This window comes from Magnolia sinica, chromosome 6, assembly GCF_029962835.1.
Source record: "Magnolia sinica isolate HGM2019 chromosome 6, MsV1, whole genome shotgun sequence".
In the NCBI taxonomy this organism is placed as follows: Eukaryota; Viridiplantae; Streptophyta; class Magnoliopsida; order Magnoliales; family Magnoliaceae; genus Magnolia; species Magnolia sinica.
In genome coordinates, this window is record NC_080578.1 from 41468958 (window position 1) to 41481541 (window position 12584).

Genomic DNA, 12584 nt, shown 5'->3' on the forward strand with positions numbered 1-12584 from the left:
GTAGGAGTCCTAGCCTAGTTTCGGGTGGGGCCGAGGCGCAGGTGGGCCATATTACACATCTACATCCTCTGATTGGCCAACCTACCCTATCTCAAGGTTGGATTGATTTGAAATTGGGTTTCAACAGTCAAAATGGGGTCTAGATCATTATAAGGGCTTGATTTGCCACTAACTACCTCTCAAGAGTTGGTTGTAGGAGCATTGTTCCAATATGATTCAATTAAATAATAAAGGAATCCTATAAGTTGGGATCTTTGGTTAGTCTTACCTTCCTGGCTGTCATGGAATCTGTCTCAGCTCCTAGGGCCTCTTGGTGGATGGTTTTGATGCTGGATGGAGTTCACACCCTGCATGCACCGTGTTCAACTGACTAATTAGCCCATTCCATTTTCTATTAACGTGGTTTTAAGAAGGTAACACCTGTGTACCACAGGTATGGGGTGTTACAGTCTACCCCCCTAAAAGAAAATTTTCATCCTCAAAATTACCTGTGGTGTGCCACTGAATAGGTGAGGGTATTTCTCCATAACTTCTGCTTCTCATTCCCAAGTCACCTCCTCTTCTCCGTGATGTGACCAAAGAACCTTGACTAGTGGCATAGTCTTTGTCCATAGGACCAACTCCTTGTGGTCCAAGATGCAGATAGGTTCCTAGGTGTAAGAGGCATTATCTGTCAGCTTGATCTTCTCCCAGCTAACAATGTGCGACTTGTCTGGCATATATTTCTTCAACATGGACAAGTGAAAGATGTTGTGAATATCGGCCAATGCAGTAGGCAACGCAAGGCAGTATGCTACGGCTCCCATGCGATCCAAAATCTCGAAAGGCCCAATGCAATGCGGTGCTAGCTTTCCTTTCTGTCCGAACCTCATCAGACCCTTCATAGGTGACACCTTCAAAAATACATAGTCGCCAGCTACAAACTCTAGGTCACGTCATCGATTATCTGCATAGCTCTTCTGTTTGCTCTGGGCGATCCGCAAGTGATTTCTAACGACATCAATGACTTGGGTGGTGGCTTGAACAAGCTCGGACCCTAGCAGGCATCTCTCTCTGATTTCTGCCCAACACTGAGGAGTTCGGCAAGGGCGACCATAGAGAGCTTCGTACAGTGCCATACCTATGCTAGATTGGAAACTGTTATTATACGCAAACTCTGTCAGGGCCAGGTGATCATCCCAGTTGCCCTGAAAGTCCAGGATGTATGCTCTAAGCATATCTTCCAGAATCTGATTTACCCACTGTCACGCTACGAACTAGGATATGGGTCTTACACCTGCTCAGTCTGCTCGTCTGTCTGAAGATGAAATGTCGTACTGAACTTGAGTTCTATATCTATCTCTTCTTGCAACCTCCTTCAAAAGGTAGAAGTAAACCTGAAGTCTCAATCCGATATAATCTCTTATAGAACCCCATAAGACTGCACGACTTCCCGGATCTATAGCTTTGCCAAAACATCAGTAGAGTCAGTCATGCGAATTGGAAGGAATCAAGCAGCCTTTGTCAATCTATCAACGATGACCTAGATCGAGTCGTGTTTCCTGCGTCCTAGGAAGACCAGATATGAAGTCCATAGAAATGCTATTCCACTTCCATTCGGCTAGTTTTAGCGGTTGAAGGAGGTCAGCAAGCTTGGGATGCTCGACCTTAATCTTCTAGCACACCATGCACTTTGCCACAAAGCCTGCGATGCCCCTCTTCATATTGCTCCACCAGTACTGTCTTTTAACATCGTTGTACATCTTAGTGCTTCCTGGGTGGTGGGCTTTTACCATTACTTCCTTTCTTAATTTGGCGTCGTTTGGAACGCATACTTGCCCTTGATACCAAAGACCGCCATTGCTACCAATCCTCCAGTCAGGCATCTCCTCGCTCTCACACATTTCTTTCATCTTGACAAGCCATTCATCCTAGTCCTGAGCGGAGATACATGGCCGAACCAGGGTCTGTTCTGTAGTCAATAAAGCCACATAAGCATCAAGTTCATTGAGGGTAAGTTGGATGTCGAAGTCCTGTACGAACTCCATCATTTCCCACTCCTTAATAATCAGAGTGGCCACCAACTCATGCTTCTTCTTCCGACTCAGAGCATCGGCTATGGAGTTCGCCTTGCCATGGTGGTATGAGATATCAAAATGGAACTCTTTAAGTGTCTCCATCCACCGATGCTGGCGCATATTCAAATTTTTCTACGTGAATATTTATTTCAGGCTCTTATGATCACAGAATAGCTGAAAATCCTCTCCGTATAGGTAATCCCTCCATATCTTTAAGGCAAAGACTATTGCTGCCAACTTTAGGTCATGAGTCGGGTAGTTCTCTTCGTGTTTCTTCATATGGCGAGATGCATAAGTGATCACATTGTCGTTCTGCATCAGAACACAGCCAAGGTCCAACTACGAAGCATCGCTACACACCATGAACTTTTTCCCTCCTTGTGGGAGAGTGAGCACCGGCGCAGAAGTTAATCTCATCTTCAACTCCTGAAACGTTACTTCTGCATTCTTGTCCCATGAGAATCAGGTGTTCATCTTTGTCAGTTAAGTGAGTGGTCGCATCATTCTAGAGAATTCCTTGATAAAGCACCTGTAGTACCCGGCCATACCTAGGAAACTCCGAACTTCGGTCACTGTAGTGGGCTGCTCCCACTTAGATACTGCTTCTACTTTAGCTGGATCAACCGCTATACCTTCTGCCTTCACCACATGCCCTAAAAACTTTACTTCCTTCTCCCAAAACTCGCATTTGGATAGTTTAGCATACAGTTGGTTATCCCTCAACGTACTCAGGACCATACGCAGATGTTGTTCATGCTCCTAGCTTTTGGAGTAGACTAAGGTGTCATTAATGAACACGATCACGAATCAGTCTAGGTAAGGCATGAAAACTCGATTCATCAGGTCCATAAAAACTACTAGAGCATTTATGAGGCTGAAGGATATCACCAGGAACTCGCAGTGCCCATAACGAGTCCTAAAGGCCGTCTTTGGGATATCCTCGTTACGGATCCTCAACTGGTGATACCCCGAGCATAAATCTATATTGAAGAAATACTTAGCGTCCTTTAGCTGATCAAATAGATCATCGATACGTGGTAAGGGATATCTGTTTTTGATTGTCACATTGTTCAGTCTCATGTAGTCTATACAGAGTCGCATTGATCCATCCTTCTTCTTGACAAAGAGAACCGGCGTTCCCTAAGGAGAAATGCTGGGACAAATAAAACCTTATGCAAGCAGTTCATCGATATAACTCCTTAGCTCCTCCATCTCGCAAGGGGGCATGAGAAATGGGGGAAACGATATAAGAGCGGTTCCCGGCTTGAGGTCAATACAAAAATCTATCGCATGCCTAGGAGGAAGCCCTGGTATCTCTTGAAATACCTCAAAAAGCTCAGACTACTGATATTCATCCAATAGTGGCTTCCACTAACTCATCTTCCTCCAAAGCCCACATGCTCTCGAACTCTTAGCATCTACCCCTCCCTTTCAAAGTGAAAGAGGCCTGCCCTAGGATGGATATAGTCACTGTTTTGTCACGACAATCCATGACTACACGCACCAATGTGAGCCAGTCCATCCTAAGGATGACGTCAAACTGTTTGACGAGCATGATAATTAGGTCCACAGTAACCTCGTGATTTGTGAGCATGATAGGACATACCCTGCATATTTTATCTGTTTACACAAACTTGCCCATAGGGGATGTTACGACTAAGGGGACATGCATCCTAGTGGTGTTCAATGCTAGTCTAGATGCAATAGCAGAATCAATAAAATATAAAGTTACACCAAAATTGAATAAAGTACATGGGTACCATTAATGTGGGTAGTACCATGGATAGTCTGTAAGGGGTCTTGCTCAGCCTCGATAGCAACAACAGCATATACTCGTGCCGGAGGAGCCATCTATTGGGTCGGGGCCCCTGTCTGGGCTACTGAGGTTTAGGCGCTGGTCTGGTCGCCGCCTGTTTCTGTTGTGGTCGATTTGCTGGGAGTGGAATGCCCTAGTCTCGCATCCTCTGAAAATAGTTGCAGGTAACATGGTTTACCCTACCACAATAACCGCAGCCCTCGCCGGGAGGCATAGGCGGACCTCACGCAAGCAGCGGTCTGGATCTTCCTTCAGGGATGAGTGGAGAAGGAGGTGCCTGCCTCGGCCTAACTAGGGCATCTCGTGCTAGAAGGCAGGAGCGAATGGTGCACTCAAAATATCTCTCTACTCGCATCGCCTTGTCCACCAGTTTTGGGAAGTCTATGAAATCCCAAGTGCACAACCGGGATAATATCCCAAGCTTCAGCCCCTCCTTAAAATTCTCCAACTTGTACTCCTCATCTTCGAGGGCTTTGGGTACATGCTGAGACAGCTCGTCAAACATCGCCTCGTACTGGGCGACCGTCATGTTTCCCTGCTCCAATTTTAGGAACTGAACGATCTTTTCACTTAGGCATGATCATGGGAGGTATTTCTTCAAGAACTTCATCCTAAAGCCAGCCCAGGTCCAGGCGTACCCAGCTAGTATGTTTCTTTGTATGTTGTTCCACCAAATTTTTGCCTCACCCTTCAGTAAGTATATGGTCAAACTGACCCTTAACGCATCGGAGCATTCTAGGGCCCCCATCATTTTGGTGATCCTCGCCAACCAATACTTAGCCTGAACCGGGTCAGGTGCTCCTCTAAAAGTCAGCGGGCGGAGCCTCATAAACTGGTCAAATAGGTCTGGACCTTTAACGTCCCTATCTCGGGATGCCACTCTCCTCTCTCGAAGAGTTTCCACCACTAATGCATGTACGTCCTACTATTGCCGAATAAACGTGTCCTATTGTTGCTGCATAGTGGCAGCCATTTGTACAAATGCCGCAAAGGCCGCTGCTTCTGTTGGTGGATCTACATGTGCATCCGCTGAGAGCCCAGCCGAAGGGGTCCACCGCTCGAAGTCTGCGAGGGCATCCCAGATGTGACTATCTGAGGGGAGGGAGAGTCCCCTACAGCTTCGGACATTGTATCCTCGTTTGCCACTTTAGATGGAAGGCCTAGTGTGTACATGGGTCTGCGCTCCCGTTCATGTTTCGTTGATGAAATAGGGTGTATATCAACAGTATGCGTCCTTTACGACCGCAATACAGGTGGCATGATTTCCTGAGAAGTCAAAATTCCAAGGTTCGTGTATGGGGAAAAAGTAGTTCTAATCAATTGAGAGGCAACACAAGAGTTAGAGATCTATCTTGGTTGAGTTTTTAAGGGGACTGAGGTTTTCGTTTCTAAGTTCAGAGACCAACTTGTCATTTCCCAAGGGATTCTAGGTTCTTTCCTAGGTGATTCATACTCTAAGTTCTTCCCAGCTATTGGGGATCTCTTCACAAGTTCAAATGTTCATTTTACTAATATCTAAGGGGCTTAAGTGTTCTATTTCTATGTTTGTTCATCCTAACTATTTTTCATGGGAAAGTTTCTAAGTTTTGCCTAAGTTAATCTCTTAAGGTTTACATGTTGATCCCACAGCCAAGCTATCTCATACTCCGCTTTGATACCAACTTTGTAACACCCAGGTTTTCAAAACCCGAGCACACAACTCGCATTCCAAAAACCCAGGAGTTAACTAATAATAATGGTAATCGACAGTAAATCAAAGTGCAAATACCAAAAATGAAACATATCATAGATCTAATCCAAAATATGAGCAATATCCTGGCCCACTCAGTTGGGGGCCAATTACAAACTTTAAGTTAATGCCACAATTCCAAATAAACTATCAAAAGAAAGCTACTAATTAAGGCCATAATACATCACTGCCTCTTGATACGACTCCTCATTTCCAGGCTCCTCCTCGACCGTAGTCTCGTCCTGATCCATCGTAAGTCCATCCGCCCTGTATCCTCTGTACGGTTGAATATTGATGAATGAGTGGCCAGCTCAGTGTGATCTCCCCTTAAGATTACACACCACCGCCATGGATAAGAAATAGCATAAAATATCCAATGAAATCAAAACATTACAGATGTGATCCTTTTACATGCATGGATACGTGGAATGCAATCATCGCCCCGGAGATGCTCATCCGTGCGAACAGTGGGCTCGTCACCCATGCAATCAACCTGGGAAAACTCATCCAGTCAGACAGAATACGTACATCACATCTGATAGTAATAGATGCTGGTCTGTGCCATGTATGCATGATTAGCCAATCTGTTATTAGTCTAATTTCACTCAGCCAATTTAATTTAGCTCACGGTCACTATGGGGAGCTCGTGGCCAAGCGTAGGCCGATGACTTAGTCATAATGTCCCATGACCACCATCCCCGGCCCATGAGACTACCGCCTTAGGGTGTGTGTTGTACCCACCAACATGTGGTCAATCAATTCAATGTAAAGGGACAACCATCAATGCTGACTGGGAAAATGTCGAAATTACTAAATGCGATGATTAAAACATGACGGCATGAATGGTTCAAGGACTAGTAAGTAACGATATTTAAAAGGTTGAAAGGTTCACCCCAAGTCAGTTAGGTGAAACTACACATGGATGGTAAACCCCATAGTCGAATGCCAACAACCAAAACCTCCATGTCAGGGGCCTACTCGAATTGCAACCAATCTATTTACACCCTAAGTACGGACTCTCCTTTGTTAGAGTTTCCCATGGAGAGGTTTCAATAAGGTGTGTATCATAACAGCAGCATGGATCTTACTATGAGTAAGAAATAGGGAACAACGCATGTATTCTTTGAGATTACAATTACAAACTAAATGAACTAATACATGGTGCATGTAATAAGTAACTAATTTAATCATTTGGATAATCTACTACACATATTCAATGATTAAACAAGTAGAAAGCATGAGAGTCATCAATTTAAATAAGCACATCATTCAAATCCAATCTATCTCCACATAATTTATCATAAGTCTAATTAGCCAGTATATCACTATAACAACTACTTCTAGTCTAGTTAGAAGTGGAAAGCCCAAGGGGAAGAGAATCATCACCAGACGAGTCATAATGCATCCCTCGATGTGAATTCCCTTGATAAGTTAGCGGCTCCACGTTGCCCAAATAGTTCCCTAGAGAATTTGTTTGTGTTAGCCCACAAATCCTAAAGCTTTAAGTGCATGGAAGTTTGGTGGGGTTTGAAAGGCCTCAAGAATAAGATTGTTTGGGCCCGCCTTAAAGTGGTCAGGCCCACCATATTCATGCCCCAACCGGTAGCCCAAATTGGTCATGCGATCTGCCCAAAGCTTAGGCCCAATTGGCCTGACTCTAGATGCCTAAATGTGGCCAGGTAAATGGGGTCGGGCCTGAGGGTTTATGATCCCATTGTGACCTATGGTGAGGCCCACTAGAAGTATGACCCACATAGTGCAGTGAGGCCCACTGAAGTGTGGTGTAGCCCACTTGGCCTTCACGTGTAGCCTACTAATTTTTAGCTCAGCTGTGGCTCGCTTAACATCAGTGTGTGGCCCACCTATCCTTAGTGTGGTGCGGCCCACAGTTATACATGGTGTGGCCCACCTGTTTCAAACAGGGTGTGGCCTACTGTTATATATGGTATGGCCCCACCTGTTTCAAACAGGTTGCGCCCCACAGAAATGCACAATGCGGTCCACCTGAGTTTCATACCTAGTGCGGCCCACCTGTGTTTCATTCATGGTGTGGCCCACCTGCCTGTGCAACCCACTATGATTTCCTGCTGCAATCGGCCCAGTTCTAGGCTAATTTTTAGCCCAGAAAATGTCACATTGAATGACTGTTTCAAGTCTGATGGAAGCCTTGCTTGAGGGTTTGTTTTGGCTCTAATCACGACCCACTTTCTGCCATGCATATGGCCCAATAAAGGACGTGCATTCCCAACCTGAATCAAGGCCTATTATTGGTTAGAAACAGGGCCCAATTGCAGGTCATTTTTGGGCTGGATTGAGGGTTTTATGAAGGGCTTTCCTCAGCCTAAAACAGGGCTGATCTTAGCCGTTGATTGAGGACCAAACAGGGATCATCTGAAATCTCCCAACTGGCCCCATTGGTCAGTGATTTTCAATACCCAACATGGTCCAGTTGGGGCTAATTTTCACTACCACTTTGGGGCCCAATTGCTGCTAGGTTTAAGGCACAGATGTGGTCCGACGGAGGTCAGTTTTCAGGCCTAGTTCAATGCTTGAATGAGAGCACAATCCAGGTCCGTTTAAGCATCTTTCCTAGATAAAAACATAGCCCAATGGAGCACATTTTCAGTCCAGCTGGGAACTTCTCTTAACTTGGCGTGAAGGCCTTGGTCCTGGTCCATCTAAAGGTACAGTTTGGTCAAGAAATATGGCCTAACAATGAGCTGAGTTTTGCTCAAAATCAGGCCCATACTCAGCCATACAAGGGCATGGTTTCTGCCCAATTCCCTTGAACCCGTAAGAGGCCATACTCACAGCCTGTTCACGGCCTGTTTGCCTATTATGGAACTTGTTAAGGCCCTGTTCTTTTTTTTTTTCCCAAAATGTAGCTATTACTTGGCTTTGTCTCAGTCCAAATCGCTACTACTATTTTGGCCTAATCTTTATCCCGAAGTCTAGCCATCGTTTGGCATGGTCTCGACCCAAAACATGCTCATTGTTGGACTGTATTCGATCCACATCTAAGCCCTACTTGAGAGCTAATTTAAGCTTCTAACAGGGCCTGATTAGAGGTTGCTTTCCTTCCATGGACTATAACAAATGCTCGGCCCAAGACACAGTTATGGTGAAGGCTGGACTAGGTCTCGCTTTTACCGACCATGATGTTAACGATCGGGTGCAGCAGAATGGTGTTGAGGCATGAAAGGAGAGGAAGAGAGCAGAAAGAAGCATTGTATACAAATAATATGTTCAAAAAGAGTATTGTGCGGAAAAAATGAGCATTGTGTGGAAAAAGTGGCCATTGCACAGAAATAATCATTGTGCGCAGATGCTTGGAGCGCATAGCAAAGTCCGCATAAATGGAAACGCGCACAGCGAAGTCCGCACAAAGGGGAACACACATCAAGGTTCACACAAAGGAGGAGTGCACACTGAGGTCTGCACAACGGGGGAGCACACAATGCTTACGTGGCATATTCACGTGTGAGGGGGCTATAAATACCTCTTGACCCCTCTAAGGGGGTCATTAGTAACCAATCGCAGAGAGAGAAGAAATCGCGGAAGAAGAAAAGTAGAGCCCGCAACCTTTGTGCAGAACAGGCATTGTGCGGTGCACAATGCTGCTGGCGCATAACGAGAGTTGGCGCACAACAAGAGCTGGCGCACAATAGAAGCCAGTGCACAACAACTTTCTCCAGTGCACAATAGCTTCTGATAGTGGCACAATAGCTTCCGACCATGCTCAATGATTTCTAGCATAGCATTCCACATTATGTTTTAATGTTTGATACATTTACGCATAATTTTAGTGTTAAATATTGATTCTACATTATAATTCACAAGTATTCTATTTGGAATCAAAGGGAAAAGGGATGTGAAGAACTTAGAATATATAAATAAAGTGTTTATCTTTCTTGTCTTCTTCTGGTGATCAACAAATGAATGAAATTTTGCAAACAAAATGCATTTATTTCTTGTTCGAAACAAAATGGCGACTCCACTTTGGACTTTTCATATTCACTTAAATATTAACCTAAGAACCACAAGGAAGATAATCACAATTGTTTGGCGTCTTTAAGGCACCAAAATGGTGACTCACAATAGGAACATCCTACTAGAATACGACTTAATATAAATATTAGATTTTTTTACTGTCATTTAGTGATTGTGAATGACAGGAGAGGAAGAATATTGCAACCAACTAATCAATGGCTGTTGTTCAAGAAAATACAATTTTCTACTTCACCACAACATGATTTATTGTGGAATTAATATGCTGATAAACAAACGAAGCATAGTAAAGGTAAAGTAGTAGCAAACAAACAAACAAAATCACGGGCAGCTATTATAGTCGTGACTGCTTCGCCAATAGCATAAGGAGAAAGAGATGAATGGATCGTCATCACTCGCAGAAGGATGAGGACTTAGAATGTAACCACAACAAGAACAAACTCACCGCTGAGAAGAGTTAGAGGGCCGATAACACAAAATGCCGCCAGAAAAAATCCTGAACTCACCCCTCCTGCGATATACCTTAAGCAAATAGTTCCACAGCTGACGTCATGTGATTTCCCAGCTATGATGACCCCAGGAGCCAGATGGACAAAAGAACAAAAGGGCAAAGCACTGTTAGTAGGTTCACCAGCGTCTGTTTCACCCCAATCAAACAATGGCAACAAGGGCATAGAGAAGTCGAACGAAACCCCATCCTCTCCTCTTTTCGTGAGCCCTATCACGTCAATGTATTCATATCCCACTCTGACTATAACTTCATCGAAGAGTGGAGAAGCCATAGTACACATGGCCAAAACAAATCAGGAAAATACGCCAACTACATAGGACCGTGTAAATGAAATGGAGGAAGCACAAAGAGCACTAATGGAAGAATGCAGGAATCTTATAGAAGCCTTAACAACTCTCACACACAATGTTGCCCGAATGGCAGCACCCCGAGTGATTGATGATGTGAATGAAAGAGAACAGCACCCCGAAGGGTAGCAGCTGCCGAGGACCAGGTCGCATGGATTTGTTCCCATGACGAGAATAGTGACATAGGAAGAAGTATGACAAGTCATTGAAGAAGCGGTTTGGTCGGAAAGAGAACGTAAGGGCACAAAAAGATTCAGATATTGGACATCATACCCAAGAAAAGTGGAGGATATCCCTTTCCCAAACAATTTTAAACATCTGGACTTTAAGAAGCTCAACGGGGATGGATCGCCAAAAGAACACCTGATGCACTTCATCACCAGTATGGGGAATTTCTCCACAATATCCTAATACTGTCTCCGATTATTTGGGTCTTCTCTAACAAATAAAGCGTTCAGGTGGTATGCCAGCTTAATGCCTGGGTCGATAAGATCATGGGAGCATATGCAAGACACGTTCATATCAAATTTCTTCTCATTAAAACGCGATGTCAGTATTAAAAGTGCCCTGGTTTGTCAATTAGTGTGTGCATTGAGTTAGCTAGGCAGAAGAGCCCTATAGGAAGATTGATCAAGCAACTGACTCAACTGGATTTCTGCCCGAACTCGTCACGGGTAAATCTTGAGCCTCACATCCCATGTCCCAAAACACCAGGTAATTAAAACCCTTAAAAATTGGTTAGAAAACTTTTTTCAGACTTAGCAAAATCTCTAAGTTTTCTACCTTTGTCGATTTATCGACAAGTGGTTTGATGAAATCGAACCTTATTGTCGATGTCCTCGAAGCTCACTTGATATTATCGAAATGAGGACATAAGATGTCCAACAACCACAAAGATATCTGGAAGGAATTATCGATGTATCGATAGAGAGTTTGATATCATCGATATTTGAATCTCGAGTTCATTGAGTAGACTTGATAAAATTGACATCAAGTCTATTGTGTGTAAAGTTCTATTAAGACAAATCATGTAATCTTCGATATATCAAAGAACTTCATGATATCCTCTGAATTCAAATCTCGATGATATCGAATTAGGACACATTTACATCCAACAAGTTTTTCAACATATTTTTCTCGGATCGAGAGTCACTTGATAAAATCGATATTCAAATATCGATCGTATCGAGGCATGGTCTATGTCACCGAAAGTGGACAGAAACTGTCCAGCAAGCTTATAGGAAAACTCCTTGGAATTATCGATGAATCGACACTGCCCTCGATATTATTGATATTCAAATTTTGATGATATCGAGTGAAGCTCGATCATATCTGTTTTCCTGAAAAACCTTCAAAGACAAGTCTCTCACATTTTCAAATGTCGAGGAATCGAACCTCATGTCAGTGAAATCGGAGTTCGAAATCCGATGACATCGACGCATGTTCAATTTCCTCGACTAGCTAGCAAAAGGTTTCAAAAGCATTTGACATCTGAGTTCGTGTCATCGAGCGGCCAGTCGATGCTATCGAGAGTATACGCTCGATGATATCGACCCTGCTCGATATAATGAACTCTGTAAAAAATGTGACCGTTTTATATCCGTTGGAACCTTTTGCCTATTTAATGAGAACTTGCCCTTGGTTGTTAGATAGAGAAAAGAGAGAGTACTTTTGTGTTTTAACACTTGATCATATACCCTAAGCCTTTTTCTCTCATGGGAGTCCATCCTCCAATCCACCCTCATCATTGACATTCGATAGAGTGGATTGGGGAATGAACTTCCACATTCAAGGATCCTTCAGCTACCACCTTAATGGAAAATCATTAAGCTGGGATGCCTTGAATCCATAGATGAATGGAATCACTCTATCTCCCTTATAGAAAATATTTAATAGAGTAGGATTCCATTATAACCTTGACCAACCCGTCACCATGTATTGGTATATCTTCTGAGTTGTGGTTCAAGGAAGCTAAAGATTCTTCGTCATCAAAGGAAGAGATCTTCATCAATGAGTTGAACGAGGCTCATCTACTTATCTGTAAGTCATTAGAGTCCAGAGGACCCTTGTGATCATTCCTTCTTAGGATTGGGTCTAAGGTGTTTCTCACCCCTTG

At 43.8% G+C, this 12584-nt stretch overlaps 1 pseudogene; it reads left to right on the top strand.

Moving 5' to 3' along the window:
• LOC131249603 (uncharacterized) overlaps window positions 1-848 on the top strand; it is a 114426-nt pseudogene extending 113578 nt beyond the window's left edge.
• Window positions 849-12584: the final 11736 nt, after the last annotated feature.